Here is a 16,696-nt window from a genome sequence, read left to right as displayed (position 1 = left end):
CAGATGATGGAAAATACCAGACCTAACCCTGACCTAACCGGTGTTATCCTCTAAAATGTAGATCGAATGCAGGTTTAACTCACTGTTTCGGTGTGGTACCACACTACTACGTGATACAAACCAGAAAACGCCCAGGATCTGCCCAACAAGTATGCGATAAATGCGAAAGTATGAGCCAGATGATGGCAAATACCAGACCTAACCCTGACCTAACCGGTGTTATCCTCTAAAATATAGATCGAATCCAGGATTAATTCACTGTTTCAGTGTGGTACCACATTACTACGTGATCCAAACAAGAAAACGCCCAGGATCCTGCAATGAAGAATGCAAAAAATGTGAAAGTATGAGCCAGATGATGGCAAATACCAGACCTAACCCTGATCTAACCGGTGTTATCCTCTAAAATGTAGATCGAATCAAGGTTTAATTCACTGTTTCAGGGTGGTATCACATTACAATGTGCTCGAAGGCAGAAAAAGCCAAGGATCTGGCCAACATGTACGTGAAAATTGCGAAAGTATGAGCCAGATGATGGCAAAGATCAGACCTGACCCTGACCTAAACGGAATTGTCCTCTAAAAAATTGGTCGTATCCAGGTTTAACTCTCTGTTTCAGTGTGGTACCACATTACTACATGATCTAAACCAGAAAAAAACCCGGGATCAAGCCAACAAGTACCCGAAAAATGAGAAAGGAGGTGGCAGATGATGGCAAATACCAGACCTAACCCTGACCTAACCGGTATTATCCTATAAAATGTAGATCGAATGCAGGTTTAACTCACTGTTTCAGTGCTGTACCACATTACTACATGATCTAAACCAGAAAAAACCCAGGATCAAGCCAACAAGTACCCGAAAAATGAGAAAGTATGAGCCAGATGATGGCAAATACCAGAGCTAACCCTGACCTAACCGGTGTTATCCTCTAAAATGTATATCGAATACAGGTTTAACTCAATGTTTCGGTGTGGTACCACATTACTACGTGATCCAAACCAGAAAACGCCCAGGATCTGGCTAACAAGTATGCGAAAATTGCGAAAGCATGAGCCAGATGATGGCAAATACCACACCTAACCCTGACCTAACCGGTGTTATCCTCTAAAATGTAGATCGAATCCAGTTTTAGTTCACTGTTTCAGTGTGGTACCACTTTACTACGTGATCCAAACAAGAAAACGCCCAGGATCTTGCAATCAGGTATGCGAAAAATGTGAAAGTATGGGCCAGATGATGACAAATACCAGACCTAACCCTGATCTAACCGGTGTTATCCTCTAAAATATTGAGCGGACCCAGGCATAACTCACTGTTTCAGTGTGGTACCACATTACCAAGTGCTCGAAAGCAGATAAAGCCCAGGATCAAACCAACAAGTATTGCGAGAAATGCGACAATATGAGCCAGATGATGGCATATACCAGAACTAACCCTGACCTAACCGGTGTTATCCTCTAAAATGTAGATCGAATGCAGGTTTAACTCACTGTTTCGGTGTGGTACCACATTACAACGTGATCCATACCAAAAGAAACCCAGTATCTGGCCAACAAGTATCCGAAATATGCGAAAGTATGAGCTGGATGTTGGCAAATACCAGACATAACCCAGACCTAACAGGCGTTATCCTCAAAAATATGGATCGAATCCCGGTTTAATTCACTGTTTCAGTGTGGTACCAAATTACAACTTGCTCGAAAGCAGAAAACGCCCAGGATCTGGCCAACAAGTATGCGAAAAATGCGAAAGTATGACACAGATGATGGCAAATTCCAGACCTAACCCAGACCTAACAGGCGTTGTCCTCTAAAATATAGATCGAATCCCGGTTTAATCCACTGTATCAGTGTGGTACCAAATTACAACGTGCTCGAAAGCAGAAAAAGCCCAGGATCTTGCGATCAAGTATGCGAAAAATGTGAAGGTATGAGCCAGATGATGGCAAATAAAACACCTAACCCTGACATGACCGGTGTTATCCTCTAAAATATTGAGCGGACCCAGGCATAACTCACTGTTTCAGTGTGGTACCACATTACAACGTGATCCAAACCAGAAAACGCCCAGGATCTGGCCAACAAGTATGCGAAAAATGCGAAAGTATGACCCAGATGATGGCAAATACCAGACCTAACCCTGACCTGACCGGTGTTATCCTCTAAACTATAGGTCGACTACAGGTTTAATTCACTGTTTCAGTATGGTACCACATTACTACGTGATCTAAACCAGAAAAAACCCAGGATCAAGCAAACAACTACGCGAAAAATGAGAAAGTTTGAACCAGATGATGGAAAATACCAGACCTAACCCTGACCTAACCGGTGTTATCCTCTAAAATGTAGATCGAATGCAGGTTTAACTCATTGTTTTAATGTGGTACCACATTACAACGTGATCCATACCAGAAGAAACCCAGTATCTGGCCAACAAGTATCCGAAATATGCGAAAGTATGAGCTGGATGATGGCAAATACCAGACATAACCCAGACCTAACAGGCGTTATCCTCAAAAATATAGATCGAATCCCGGTTTAATTCACTGTTTCAGAGTGGGACCAAATTACAACTTGCTCGAAAGCAGAAAACGCCCAGGATCTGGCCAACAAGTATGCGAAAAATGCGAAAGTATGACCCAGATGATGGCAAATACCAGACCTAACCCGGACCTAACAGGCGTTGTCCTCTAAAATATAGATCGAATCCCGGTTTAATCCACTGTATCAGTGTGGTACCAAATTACAACGTGCTCGAAAGCAGAAAAAGCCCAGGATCTTGCGATCAAGCATGCGAAAAATGTGAAGGTATGAGCCAGATGATGGCAAATACCAGACCTAACCCTGACCTGACCGGTGTTATCCTCTAAACTATAGGTCGACTACAGGTTTAATTCACTGTTTCAGTGTGGTACCACATTACTACGTGATCTAAACCAGAAAAAACCCAGGATCAAGCAAACAACTACGCGAAAAATGAGAAAGTTTGAACCAGATGATGGAAAATACCAGACCTAACCCTGACCTAACCGGTGTTATCCTCTAAAATGTAGATCGAATGCAGGTTTAACTCACTGTTTTAATGTGGTACCACATTACAACGTGATCCATACCAAAAGAAACCCAGTATCTGGCCAACAAGTATCCGAAATATGCGAAAGTATGAGCCAGATGATGGCAAATACCAGACCTAACCCTGACCTAACCGTTGTTATCCTTTAAAATATTGATCGTATCCAGGTTTAACGCACTGTTTCAGTGTGGTACCATATTACTACGTGATCCAAACCAGAAGAAGCCCAGGATCTGGCCAACAAGTATTCGAAAAATGCGAAAGTATGAGCCAGATGATGGCAAATACCAGACCTAACCCAGATCTTACAGATGTTATTCTCTAAAATATAGATCGAATCCAGGATTAATTCACTGTTTCAGTTTGGTACCATACTACTAGGTGATCCAACCCGGAAAACGCCCAGGATCTGCCCAACAAGTATGCGAAAAATGCGAAAGTATGAGCCAGATGATGGCAAATACCAGACCTATCCCTGATCTTACCGGTGTTATCCTCTAAAATATAGATCGAATCCAGGTTTAATTCACTGTTTCAGTGTGGTACCACATTACCAAGTTCTCCAAAGCAGAAAAATCCCAGGATCTTGCCAACATGTATGTGAAAATTGCGGAAGTATGAGCCAGATGATGGCAAAGACCAGACCTGACTCTGACCTTAACAGTGTTATCCTCTAAAACATTGGTCGTATCCAGGTTTAACTCTCTGTTTCAGTGTGGTACCACATTACTACATGATCTAAACCAGAAAAAGCCCAGGATCAAGCCAACAAGTATTGCGACAAATGCGACAGTAAGAGCCAGATGACGGAAAATACCAGACCTAACCCTGACCTAACCGGTGTTATCCTCTAAAATGTAGATCGAATGCAGGTTTAATTGCCTGTTTCGGTGTGGTACCACATTACTACGTGATCCAAACCAGGAAAAGACCAGGATCTGGCTAACAAGTATGCGAAGAATGCGAATGTATGAGCCAGATGATGGCAAATACCAGACCTAACCCAGATCTTACAGGTGTTATCCTCTAAAATGTAGATCGAATCATGGTTTAATTCACTGTTTCAGGGTGGTACCACATTACAATGTGCTCGAAGGCAGAAAAAGCCAAGGATCTGGCCAACATGTACGTGAAAATTGCGAAAGTATGAGCCAGATGATGGCAAAGATCAGACCTGACCCTGACCTAAACGAAGTTGTCCTCTAAAAAATTGGTCGTATCCAGGTTTAACTCTCTGTTTCAGTGTGGTACCACATTACTACATGATCTAAACCAGAAAAAAACCCGGGATCAAGCCAACAAGTACCCGAAAAATGAGAAAGGAGGTGCCAGATGATGGCAAATACCAGACCTAACCCTGACCTAACCGGTATTATCCTATAAAATGTAGATCGAATGCAGGTTTAACTCACTGGTTCGGTGTTGTACCACATTACTACATGATCTAAACCAGAAAAAACCCAGGATCAAGCCATCAAGTACCCGAAAAATGAGAAAGTATGAGCCAGATGATGGCAAATACCAGAGCTAACCCTGACCTGACCGGTGTTATCCTCTAAAATGTATATCGAATACAGGTTTAACTCAATGTTTCGGTGTGGTACCACATTACTACGTGATCCAAACCAGAAAACGCCCAGGATCTGGCTAACAAGTATGCGAAAATTGCGAAAGCATGAGCCAGATGATGGCAAATACCACACCTAACCCTGACCTAACCGGTGTTATCCTCTAAAGCATAGATTGAATCCAGGTTTAACTCACTGTATCAGTGTGGTACCAAATTACAACGTGCTCGAAAGCAGAAAAAGCCCAGGATCTTGCGATCAAGTATGCGAAAAATGTGAAGGTATGAGCCAGATGATGGCAAATACCAGACCTAACCCTGACCTGACCGGTGTTATCCTCTAAAATATTGAGCGGACCCAGGCATAACTCACTGTTTCAGTGTGGTACCACATTACAACGTGATCCAAACCAGAAAACGCCCAGGATCTGGCCAACAAGTATGCGAAAAATGCGAAAGTATGACCCAGATGATGGCAAATACCAGACCTAACCCTGATCTAACCGGTGTTATCCTCCTAAATATAGATCGAATCCAGGTTTAACTCACTGTTTCAATGTGGTACCACATTACAACGTGATCCATACCAGAAGAAACCCAGTATCTGGCCAACAAGTATCCGAAATATGCGAAAGTATGAGCTGGATGATGGCAAATACCAGACATAACCCAGACCTAACAGGCGTTATCCTCAAAAATATAGATCGAATCCCGGTTTAATTCACTGTTTCAGAGTGGTACCAAATTACAACTTGCTCGGAAGCAGAAAACGCCCAGGATCTGGCCAACAAGTATGCGAAAAATGCGAAAGTATGACCCAGATGATGGCAAATACCAGACCTAACCCGGACCTAACAGGCGTTGTCCTCTAAAATATGGATCGAATCCCGGTTTAATCCACTGTATCAGTGTGGTACCAAATTACAACGTGCACGAAAGCAGAAAAAGCCCAGGATCTTGCGATCAAGCATGCGAAAAATGTGAAGGTATGAGCCAGATGATGGCAAATACCAGACCTAACCCTGACGTGACCGGTGTTATCCTCTAAACTATAGGTCGAATACAGGTTTAATTCACTGTTTCAGTGTGGTACCACATTACTACGTGATCTAAACCAGAAAAAACCCAGGATCAAGCAAACAAGTACGCGAAAAATGAGAAAGTTTGAACCAGATGATGGAAAATACCAGACCTAACCCTGACCTAACCGGTGTTATCCTCTAAAATCTAGATCGAATGCAGGTTTAACTCACTGTTTCGGTGTGGTACCACACTACTACGTGATACAAACCAGAAAACGCCCAGGATCTGCCCAACAAGTATGCGATAAATGCGAAAGTATGAGCCAGATGATGGCAAATACCAGACCTAACCCTGACCTAACCGTTGTTATCCTTTAAAATATTGATCGTATCCAGGTTTAACGCACTGTTTCAGTGTGGTACCATATTACTACGTGATCCAAACCAGAAGAAGCCCAGGATCTGGCCAACAAGTATTCGAAAAATGCGAAAGTATGAGCCAGATGATGGCAAATACCAGACCTAACCCAGATCTTACAGGTGTTATTCTCTAAAATATAGATCGAATCCAGGATTAATTCACTGTTTCAGTTTGGTACCATACTACTAGGTGATCCAACCCGGAAAACGCCCAGGATCTGCCCAACAAGTATGCGAAAAATGCGAAAGTATGAGCCAGATGATGGCAAATACCAGACCTATCCCTGATCTTACCGGTGTTATCCTCTAAAATATAGATCGAATCCAGGTTTAATTCACTGTTTCAGTGTGGTACCACATTACCAAGTTCTCCAAAGCAGAAAAAGCCCAGGATCTGGCCAACATGTATGTGAAAATTGCGGAAGTATGAGCCAGATGATGGCAAAGACCAGACCTGACTCTGACCTTAACAGTGTTATCCTCTAAAACATTGGTCGTATCCAGGTTTAACTCCCTGTTTCAGTGTGGTACCACATTACTACATGATCTAAACCAGAAAAAGCCCAGGATCAAGCCAACATGTATTGCGACAAATGCGACAGTAAGAGCCAGATGACGGAAAATACCAGACCTAACCCTGACCTAACCGGTGTTATCCTCTAAAATGTAGATCGAGTGCAGGTTTAATTGCCTGTTTCGGTGTGGTACCACATTACTACGTGATCCAAACCAGGACAAGACCAGGATCTGGCTAACAAGTATGCGAAAATTGCGAAAGTATGAGCCAGATGATGGCAAATACCAGACCTAACCCTGACCTAACAGGCGTTGTCCTCTAAAATATAGATCGAATCCCGGTTTAATCCACTGTATCAGTGTGGTACCAAATTACAACGTGCTCGAAAGCAGAAAAAGCCCAGGATCTTGCGATCAAGTATGCGAAAAATGTGAAAGTATGAACCAGATGATGGAACATACCAGACCTAACCCTGACCTAACCGGTGTTATCCTCTAAAATGTAGATCGAATGCAGGTTTAACTCACTGTTTCGGTGTGGTACGACACTACTACGTGATACAAACCAGAAAACGCCCAGGATCTGCCCAACAAGTATGCGATAAATGCGAAAGTATGAGCCAGGTGATGGCAAATACCAGACCTAACCCTGACCTAACCGGTGTTATCCTATAAAATGTAGATCGAATGCAGGTTTAACTCACTGTTTCAGTGTTGTACCACATTACTACATGACCTAACCAGAAAAAACCCAGGATCAAGCCAACAAGTACCCAAAAAATGAGAAACTATGCGCCAGATGATGGCAAATACCAGAGCTAACCCTGACCTAACCGGTGTTATCCTCTAAAATGTATATCGAATACAGGTTTAACTCAATGTTTCGGTGTGGTACCACATTGCTACGTGATCCAAACCAGAAAACGCCCAGGATCTGGCTAACAAGTATGCGAAAAATGCGAAAGCATGAGCCAAATGATGGCAAATACCACACCTAACCCTGACCTAACCGGTGTTATCCTCTAAAGCATAGATTGAATCCAGGTTTAACTCACTGTTTCAGTGTGGTACCACATTACTACGTGATCCAAGCAAGAAAACGCCCAGGATCTGGCCAACAAGTATGCGAAAAATGCGAAAGTATGAGCCACATGATGGCAAATACCAGACCTAACCCAGACCTAACCGGTGTTATCCTCTAAAATATAGATTGAATCCAGGTTTAACTCACTGTTTCAGTGTGGTACCACATTACTACGTGATCCAAGCAAGAAAACGCCCAGGATCTGGCCAACAAGTATGCGAAAAATGCGAAAGTATGAGCCACATGATGGCAAATACCAGACCTAACCCAGACCTAACCGGTGTTATCCTCTAAAATATAGATTGAATCCAGGCATAACTCACTGTTTCAGTGTGGTACCACATTACTACGTGATCCAAACAAGAAAACGCCCAGGATCCTGCAATGAAGAATGCAAAAAATGTGAAAGTATGAGCCAGATGATGGCAAATACCAGACCTAACCCTGATCTAACTGGTGTTATCCTCTAAAATGTAGAGCAAATCAAGGTTTAATTCACCGTTTCAGGGTGGTACCACATTACAATGTGCTCGAAGGCAGAAAAAGCCAAGGATCTGGCCAACATGTACGTGAAAATTGCGAAAGTATGAGCCAGATGATGGCAAAGATCAGACCTGACCCTGACCTAAACGGAGTTATCCTCTAAAACATAGATTGAATCCAGGTTTAACTCACTGTTTCAGTGTGGTACCACATTACTACGTGATCCAAACAAGAAAACGCCCAGGATCTGGCCAACAAGTATGCGAAAAATGCGAAAGTATGAGCCACATGATGGCAAATACCAGACCTAACCCTGATCTAACCGGTGTTATCCTCCCAAATATAGATCGAATCCAGGTATAACTCACTGTTTCAATGTGGTACCACATTACAACGTGCTCGAAAGCAGAAAAAGCCCAGGATCAAACCAACAAGTATTGCGAGAAATGCGACAGTATGAGCCAGATGATGGCAAATACCAGAACTAACCCTGACCTAACCGGTGTTATCCTCTAAAATGTAGATCGAATGCAGGTTTAACTCTCTGTTTCGGTGTGGTACCACATGACTACGTGATCCAAACCAGAAAACGCCCAGGATCTGCCAACAAGTATGCGAAAAATGCGAAAGTATGACCCAGATGATGGCAAATACCAGACCTAACCCTGATCTAACCGGTGTTATCCTCCAAAATATAGATCGAATCCAGGTTTAACTCACTGTATCAATGTGGTACCACATTACAACGTGATCCATACCAGGAGAAACCCAGTATCTGGCCAACAAGTATCCCAAATATGCGAAAGTATGAGCTGGATGGTGGCAAATACCAGACATAACCCAGACCTAACAGGCGTTGTCCTCTAAAATATAGATCGAATCCCGGTTTAATCCACTGTTTCAGTGTGGTACCAAATTACAACGTGCTCGAAAGCAGAAAAAGCCCAGGATCTTGCAATCAAGTATGCGAAAAATGTGAAAGTATGAGCCAGATGATGGCAAATACCAGACCTATCCCTGATCTAACCGGTGTTATCCTCTAAAGTATTGATCGGACCCAGGCATAACTCACTGTTTCAGTGTGGTACCACATTACTACATGATCTAAACCAGAAAAAAACCCAGGATCAAGCCAACATGTACCCGAAAAATGAGAAGGTATGAGCCAGATGATGGCAAATACCAGACCTAACCCTGACCTAACCGGTGTTATCCTCTAAAATGTAGATCGAATGCAGGTTTAACTCACTGTTTCGGTGTGGTACCACACTACTACGTGATACAAACCAGAAAACGCCCAGGATCTGGCCAACAAGTATGCGATAAATGCGAAAGTATGAGCCAGATGATGGCAAGTACCAGACCTAACCCAGACCTAACAGGCGTTGTCCTCTAAAATATAGATCGAATCCCAGTTTAATCCACTGTTTCAGTGTGGTACCAAATTACAACGTGCTCGAAAGCAGAAAAAGCCCAGGATCTTGCAATCAAGTATGCGAAAAATGTGAAAGTATGAGCCAGATGATGGCAAATACCAGACCTAACCCTGACCTAACAGGTGTTATCCTCTAAAATATAGGTCGAATACAGGTTTAATTCACTGTTTCAGTTTGGTACCACACTACTACGTGATACAAACCAGAAAACGCCCAGGATCTGGCCAACAAGTATGCGATAAATGCGAAAGTATGAGCCAGATGATGGCAAATACCAGACCTAACCCTGACCTAACCGGTGTTATCCTCTAAAATATTGATCGGACCAGGCATAACTCACTGTTTCAGTGTGGTACACATTACTACGTGATCCAAACCAGAAGAAGCCCAGGATCTGACCAACAAGTATTCGAAAAATGCGAATGTATGAGCCAGATGATGGCAAATACCAGACCTAACCCAGATCTTACAGGTGTTATCCTCTAAAATGTAGATCGAATCATGGTTTAATTCACTGTTTCAGGGTGGTACCACATTACAATGTGCTCGAAGGCAGAAAAAGCCAAGGATCTGGCCAACATGTACGTGAAAATTGCGAAAGTATGAGCCAGATGATGGCAAAGATCAGACCTGACCCTGACCTAAACGGAGTTGTCCTCTAAAAAATTGGTCGTATCCAGGTTTAACTCTCTGTTTCAGTGTGGTACCACATTACTACGTGATCCAAACAAGAAAACGCCCAGGATAGGCCAACAAGTATGCGAAAAATGCGAAAGTATGAGCCAGATGATGGCATATACCAGAACTAACCCTGACCTAACCGGTGTTATCCTCTAAAATGTAGATCGAATGCAGGTTTAACACACTGTTTCGGTGTGGTGCCACATTACAACGTGATCCATACCAGAAGAAACCCAGTATCTGGCCAACAAGTATCCGAAATATGCGAAAGTATGAGCTGGATGTTGGCAAATACCAGACATAACCCCGACCTAACAGGCGTTATCCTCAAAAATATAGATCGAATCCCGGTTTAATTCACTGTTTCAGTGTGGTACCAAATTACAACTTGCTCGAAAGCAGAAAACGCCCAGGATCTGGCCAACAAGTATGCGAAAAATGCGAAAGTATGACCCAGATGATGGCAAATTCCAGACCTAACCCAGACCTAACAGGCGTTGTCCTCTAAAATATAGATCGAATCCCGGTTTAATCCACTGTATCAGTGTGGTACCAAATTACAACGTGCTCGAAAGCAGAAAAAGCCCAGGATCTTGCGATCAAGTATGCGAAAAATGTGAAGGTATGAGCCAGATGATGGCAAATACCAGACCTAACCCTGACCTGACCGGTGTTATCCTCTAAAATATTGAGCGGACCCAGGCATAACTCACTGTTTCAGTGTGGTACCACATTACAACGTGATCCAAACCAGAAAACGCCCAGGATCTGGCCAACAAGTATGCGAAAAATGCGAAAGTATGACCCAGATGATGGCAAATACCAGACCTAACCCTGATCTAACCGGTGTTATCCTCCAAAATATAGATCGAATCCAGGTTTAACTCACTGTTTCAATGTGGTACCACATTACAACGTGATCCATACCAGAAGAAACCCAGTATCTGGCCAACAAGTATCCGAAATATGCGAAAGTATGAGCTGGATGATGGCAAATACCAGACATAACCCAGACCTAACAGGCGTTATCCTCAAAAATATAGATCGAATCCCGGTTTAATTCACTGTTTCAGAGTGGTACCAAATTACAACTTGCTCGAAAGCAGAAAACGCCCAGGATCTGGCCAACAAGTATGCGAAAAATGCGAAAGTATGACCCAGATGATGGCAAATACCAGACCTAACCCGGACCTAACAGGCGTTGTCCTCTAAAATATAGATCGAATCCCGGTTTAATCCACTGTATCAGTGTGGTACCAAATTACAACGTGCTCGAAAGCAGAAAAAGCCCAGGATCTTGCGATGAAGCATGCGAAAAATGTGAAGGTATGAGCCAGATGATGGCAAATACCAGACCTAACCCTGACCTGACCGGTGTTATCCTCTAAACTATAGGTCGAATACAGGTTTAATTCACTGTTTCAGTGTGGTACCACATTACTACGTGATCTAAACCAGAAAAAACCCAGGATCAAGCAAACAAGTACGCGAAAAATGAGAAAGTTTGAACCAGATGATGGAAAATACCAGACCTAATCCTGACCTAACCGGTGTTATCCTCTAAAATGTAGATCGAATGCAGGTTTAACTCACTGTTTCGGTGTGGTACCACACTACTACGTGATACAAACCAGAAAACGCCGATGATCTGCCCAACAAGTATGTGAAAATTGCGGAAGTATGAGCCAGATGATGGCAAAGACCAGACCTGACTCTGACCTTAACAGTGTTATCCTCTAAAACATTGGTCGTACCAAGGTTTAACTCTCTGTTTCAGTGTGGTACCACATTACTACATGATCTAAACCAGAAAAAGCCCAGGATCAAGCCAACATGTATTGCGACAAATGCGACAGTAAGAGCCAGATGACGGAAAATACCAGACCTAACCCTGACCTAACCGGTGTTATCCTCTAAAATGTAGATCGAATGCAGGTTTAATTGCCTGTTTCGGTGTGGTACCACATTACTACGTGATCCAAACCAGGAAAAGACCAGGATCTGGCTAACAAGTATGCGAAGAATGCGAAAGTATGAGCCAGATGATGGCCAATACCAGATCTTACCCTTACCTAACCGGTGTTATCCTCTAAAGTATTGATTGGACCCCGGATTAACTCACTGTTTCAGTGTGGTACCATATTACAACGTGCTTCAAAGCAGAAAAAGCCCAGCATCTGGCCAACATGTATGTGAAAATTGCGAAAGTATGAGCCAGATGATGGCAAATACCAGACCTAACCCTGACCTAACAGGCGTTGTCCTCTAAAATATAGATCGAATCCCGTTTAATCCACTGTATCAGTGGGGTACCAAATTACAACGTGCTCGAAAGCAGAAAAAGCCCAGGATCTTGCGATCAAGTATGCGAAAAATGTGAAAGTATGAACCAGATGATGGAACATACCAGACCTAAACCTGACCTAACCGGTGTTATCCTCTAAAATGTAGATCGAATGCAGGTTTAACTCACTGTTTCGGTGTGGTACGACACTACTACGTGATACAAACCAGAAAACGCCCAGGATCTGCCCAACAAGTATCCCAAATATGCGAAAGTATGAGCTGGATGGTGGCAAATACCAGACATAACCCAGACCTAACAGGCGTTGTCCTCTAAAATATAGATCGAATCCCGGTTTAATCCACTGTTTCAGTGTGGTACCAAATTACAACGTGCTCGAAAGCAGAAAAAGCCCAGGATCTTGCAATCAAGTACCCGAAAAATGAGAAACTATGAGCCAGATGATGGCAAATACCAGAGCTAACCCTGACCTAACCGGTGTTATCCTCTAAAATGTATATCGAATACAGGTTTAATTCACTGTTTCAGTTTGGTACCACACTACTACGTGATACAAACCAGAAAAAAACCCAGGATCAAGCCAACATGTACCCGAAAAATGAGAAGGTATGAGCCAGATGATGGCAAATACCAGACCTAACCCTGACCTAACCGGTGTTATCCTCTAAAATGTAGATCGAATGCAGGTTTAACTCACTGTTTCGGTGTGGTACCACACTACTACGTGATACAAACCAGAAAACGCCCAGGATCTGGCCAACAAGTATGCGATAAATGCGAAAGTATGAGCCAGATGATGGCAAGTACCAGACCTAACCCGGACCTAACAGGCGTTGTCCTCTAAAATATGGATCGAATCCCGGTTTAATCCACTGTATCAGTGTGGTACCAAATTACAACGTGCACGAAAGCAGAAAAAGCCCAGGATCTTGCGATCAAGCATGCGAAAAATGTGAAGGTATGAGCCAGATGATGGCAAATACCAGACCTAACCCTGACGTGACCGGTGTTATCCTCTAAACTATAGGTCGAATACAGGTTTAATTCACTGTTTCAGTGTGGTACCACATTACTACGTGATCTAAACCAGAAAAAACCCAGGATCAAGCAAACAAGTACGCGAAAAATGAGAAAGTTTGAACCAGATGATGGAAAATACCAGACCTAACCCTGACCTAACCGGTGTTATCCTCTAAAATCTAGATCGAATGCAGGTTTAACTCACTGTTTCGGTGTGGTACCACACTACTACGTGATACAAACCAGAAAACGCCCAGGATCTGCCCAACAAGTATGCGATAAATGCGAAAGTATGAGCCAGATGATGGCAAATACCAGACCTAACCCTGACCTAACCGTTGTTATCCTTTAAAATATTGATCGTATCCAGGTTTAACGCACTGTTTCAGTGTGGTACCATATTACTACGTGATCCAAACCAGAAGAAGCCCAGGATCTGGCCAACAAGTATTCGAAAAATGCGAAAGTATGAGCCAGATGATGGCAAATACCAGACCTAACCCAGATCTTACAGGTGTTATTCTCTAAAATATAGATCGAATCCAGGATTAATTCACTGTTTCAGTTTGGTACCATACTACTAGGTGATCCAACCCGGAAAACGCCCAGGATCTGCCCAACAAGTATGCGAAAAATGCGAAAGTATGAGCCAGATGATGGCAAATACCAGACCTATCCCTGATCTTACCGGTGTTATCCTCTAAAATATAGATCGAATCCAGGTTTAATTCACTGTTTCAGTGTGGTACCACATTACCAAGTTCTCCAAAGCAGAAAAAGCCCAGGATCTGGCCAACATGTATGTGAAAATTGCGGAAGTATGAGCCAGATGATGGCAAAGACCAGACCTGACTCTGACCTTAACAGTGTTATCCTCTAAAACATTGGTCGTATCCAGGTTTAACTCCCTGTTTCAGTGTGGTACCACATTACTACATGATCTAAACCAGAAAAAGCCCAGGATCAAGCCAACATGTATTGCGACAAATGCGACAGTAAGAGCCAGATGACGGAAAATACCAGACCTAACCCTGACCTAACCGGTGTTATCCTCTAAAATGTAGATCGAGTGCAGGTTTAATTGCCTGTTTCGGTGTGGTACCACATTACTACGTGATCCAAACCAGGACAAGACCAGGATCTGGCTAACAAGTATGCGAAAATTGCGAAAGTATGAGCCAGATGATGGCAAATACCAGACCTAACCCTGACCTAACAGGCGTTGTCCTCTAAAATATAGATCGAATCCCGGTTTAATCCACTGTATCAGTGTGGTACCAAATTACAACGTGCTCGAAAGCAGAAAAAGCCCAGGATCTTGCGATCAAGTATGCGAAAAATGTGAAAGTATGAACCAGATGATGGAACATACCAGACCTAACCCTGACCTAACCGGTGTTATCCTCTAAAATGTAGATCGAATGCAGGTTTAACTCACTGTTTCGGTGTGGTACGACACTACTACGTGATACAAACCAGAAAACGCCCAGGATCTGCCCAACAAGTATGCGATAAATGCGAAAGTATGAGCCAGGTGATGGCAAATACCAGACCTAACCCTGACCTAACCGGTGTTATCCTATAAAATGTAGATCGAATGCAGGTTTAACTCACTGTTTCAGTGTTGTACCACATTACTACATGACCTAACCAGAAAAAACCCAGGATCAAGCCAACAAGTACCCAAAAAATGAGAAACTATGCGCCAGATGATGGCAAATACCAGAGCTAACCCTGACCTAACCGGTGTTATCCTCTAAAATGTATATCGAATACAGGTTTAACTCAATGTTTCGGTGTGGTACCACATTGCTACGTGATCCAAACCAGAAAACGCCCAGGATCTGGCTAACAAGTATGCGAAAAATGCGAAAGCATGAGCCAAATGATGGCAAATACCACACCTAACCCTGACCTAACCGGTGTTATCCTCTAAAGCATAGATTGAATCCAGGTTTAACTCACTGTTTCAGTGTGGTACCACATTACTACGTGATCCAAGCAAGAAAACGCCCAGGATCTGGCCAACAAGTATGCGAAAAATGCGAAAGTATGAGCCACATGATGGCAAATACCAGACCTAACCCAGACCTAACCGGTGTTATCCTCTAAAATATAGATTGAATCCAGGTTTAACTCACTGTTTCAGTGTGGTACCACATTACTACGTGATCCAAGCAAGAAAACGCCCAGGATCTGGCCAACAAGTATGCGAAAAATGCGAAAGTATGAGCCACATGATGGCAAATACCAGACCTAACCCAGACCTAACCGGTGTTATCCTCTAAAATATAGATTGAATCCAGGCATAACTCACTGTTTCAGTGTGGTACCACATTACTACGTGATCCAAACAAGAAAACGCCCAGGATCCTGCAATGAAGAATGCAAAAAATGTGAAAGTATGAGCCAGATGATGGCAAATACCAGACCTAACCCTGATCTAACTGGTGTTATCCTCTAAAATGTAGAGCAAATCAAGGTTTAATTCACCGTTTCAGGGTGGTACCACATTACAATGTGCTCGAAGGCAGAAAAAGCCAAGGATCTGGCCAACATGTACGTGAAAATTGCGAAAGTATGAGCCAGATGATGGCAAAGATCAGACCTGACCCTGACCTAAACGGAGTTATCCTCTAAAACATAGATTGAATCCAGGTTTAACTCACTGTTTCAGTGTGGTACCACATTACTACGTGATCCAAACAAGAAAACGCCCAGGATCTGGCCAACAAGTATGCGAAAAATGCGAAAGTATGAGCCACATGATGGCAAATACCAGACCTAACCCTGATCTAACCGGTGTTATCCTCCCAAATATAGATCGAATCCAGGTATAACTCACTGTTTCAATGTGGTACCACATTACAACGTGCTCGAAAGCAGAAAAAGCCCAGGATCAAACCAACAAGTATTGCGAGAAATGCGACAGTATGAGCCAGATGATGGCAAATACCAGAACTAACCCTGACCTAACCGGTGTTATCCTCTAAAATGTAGATCGAATGCAGGTTTAACTCTCTGTTTCGGTGTGGTACCACATGACTACGTGATCCAAACCAGAAAACGCCCAGGATCTGCCAACAA

Source organism: Colletes latitarsis, chromosome 12 (assembly GCF_051014445.1).
Source record: "Colletes latitarsis isolate SP2378_abdomen chromosome 12, iyColLati1, whole genome shotgun sequence".
Classification (NCBI taxonomy): domain Eukaryota; kingdom Metazoa; phylum Arthropoda; class Insecta; order Hymenoptera; family Colletidae; genus Colletes; species Colletes latitarsis.
Note: the sequence above shows the minus strand (reverse complement) of the source record.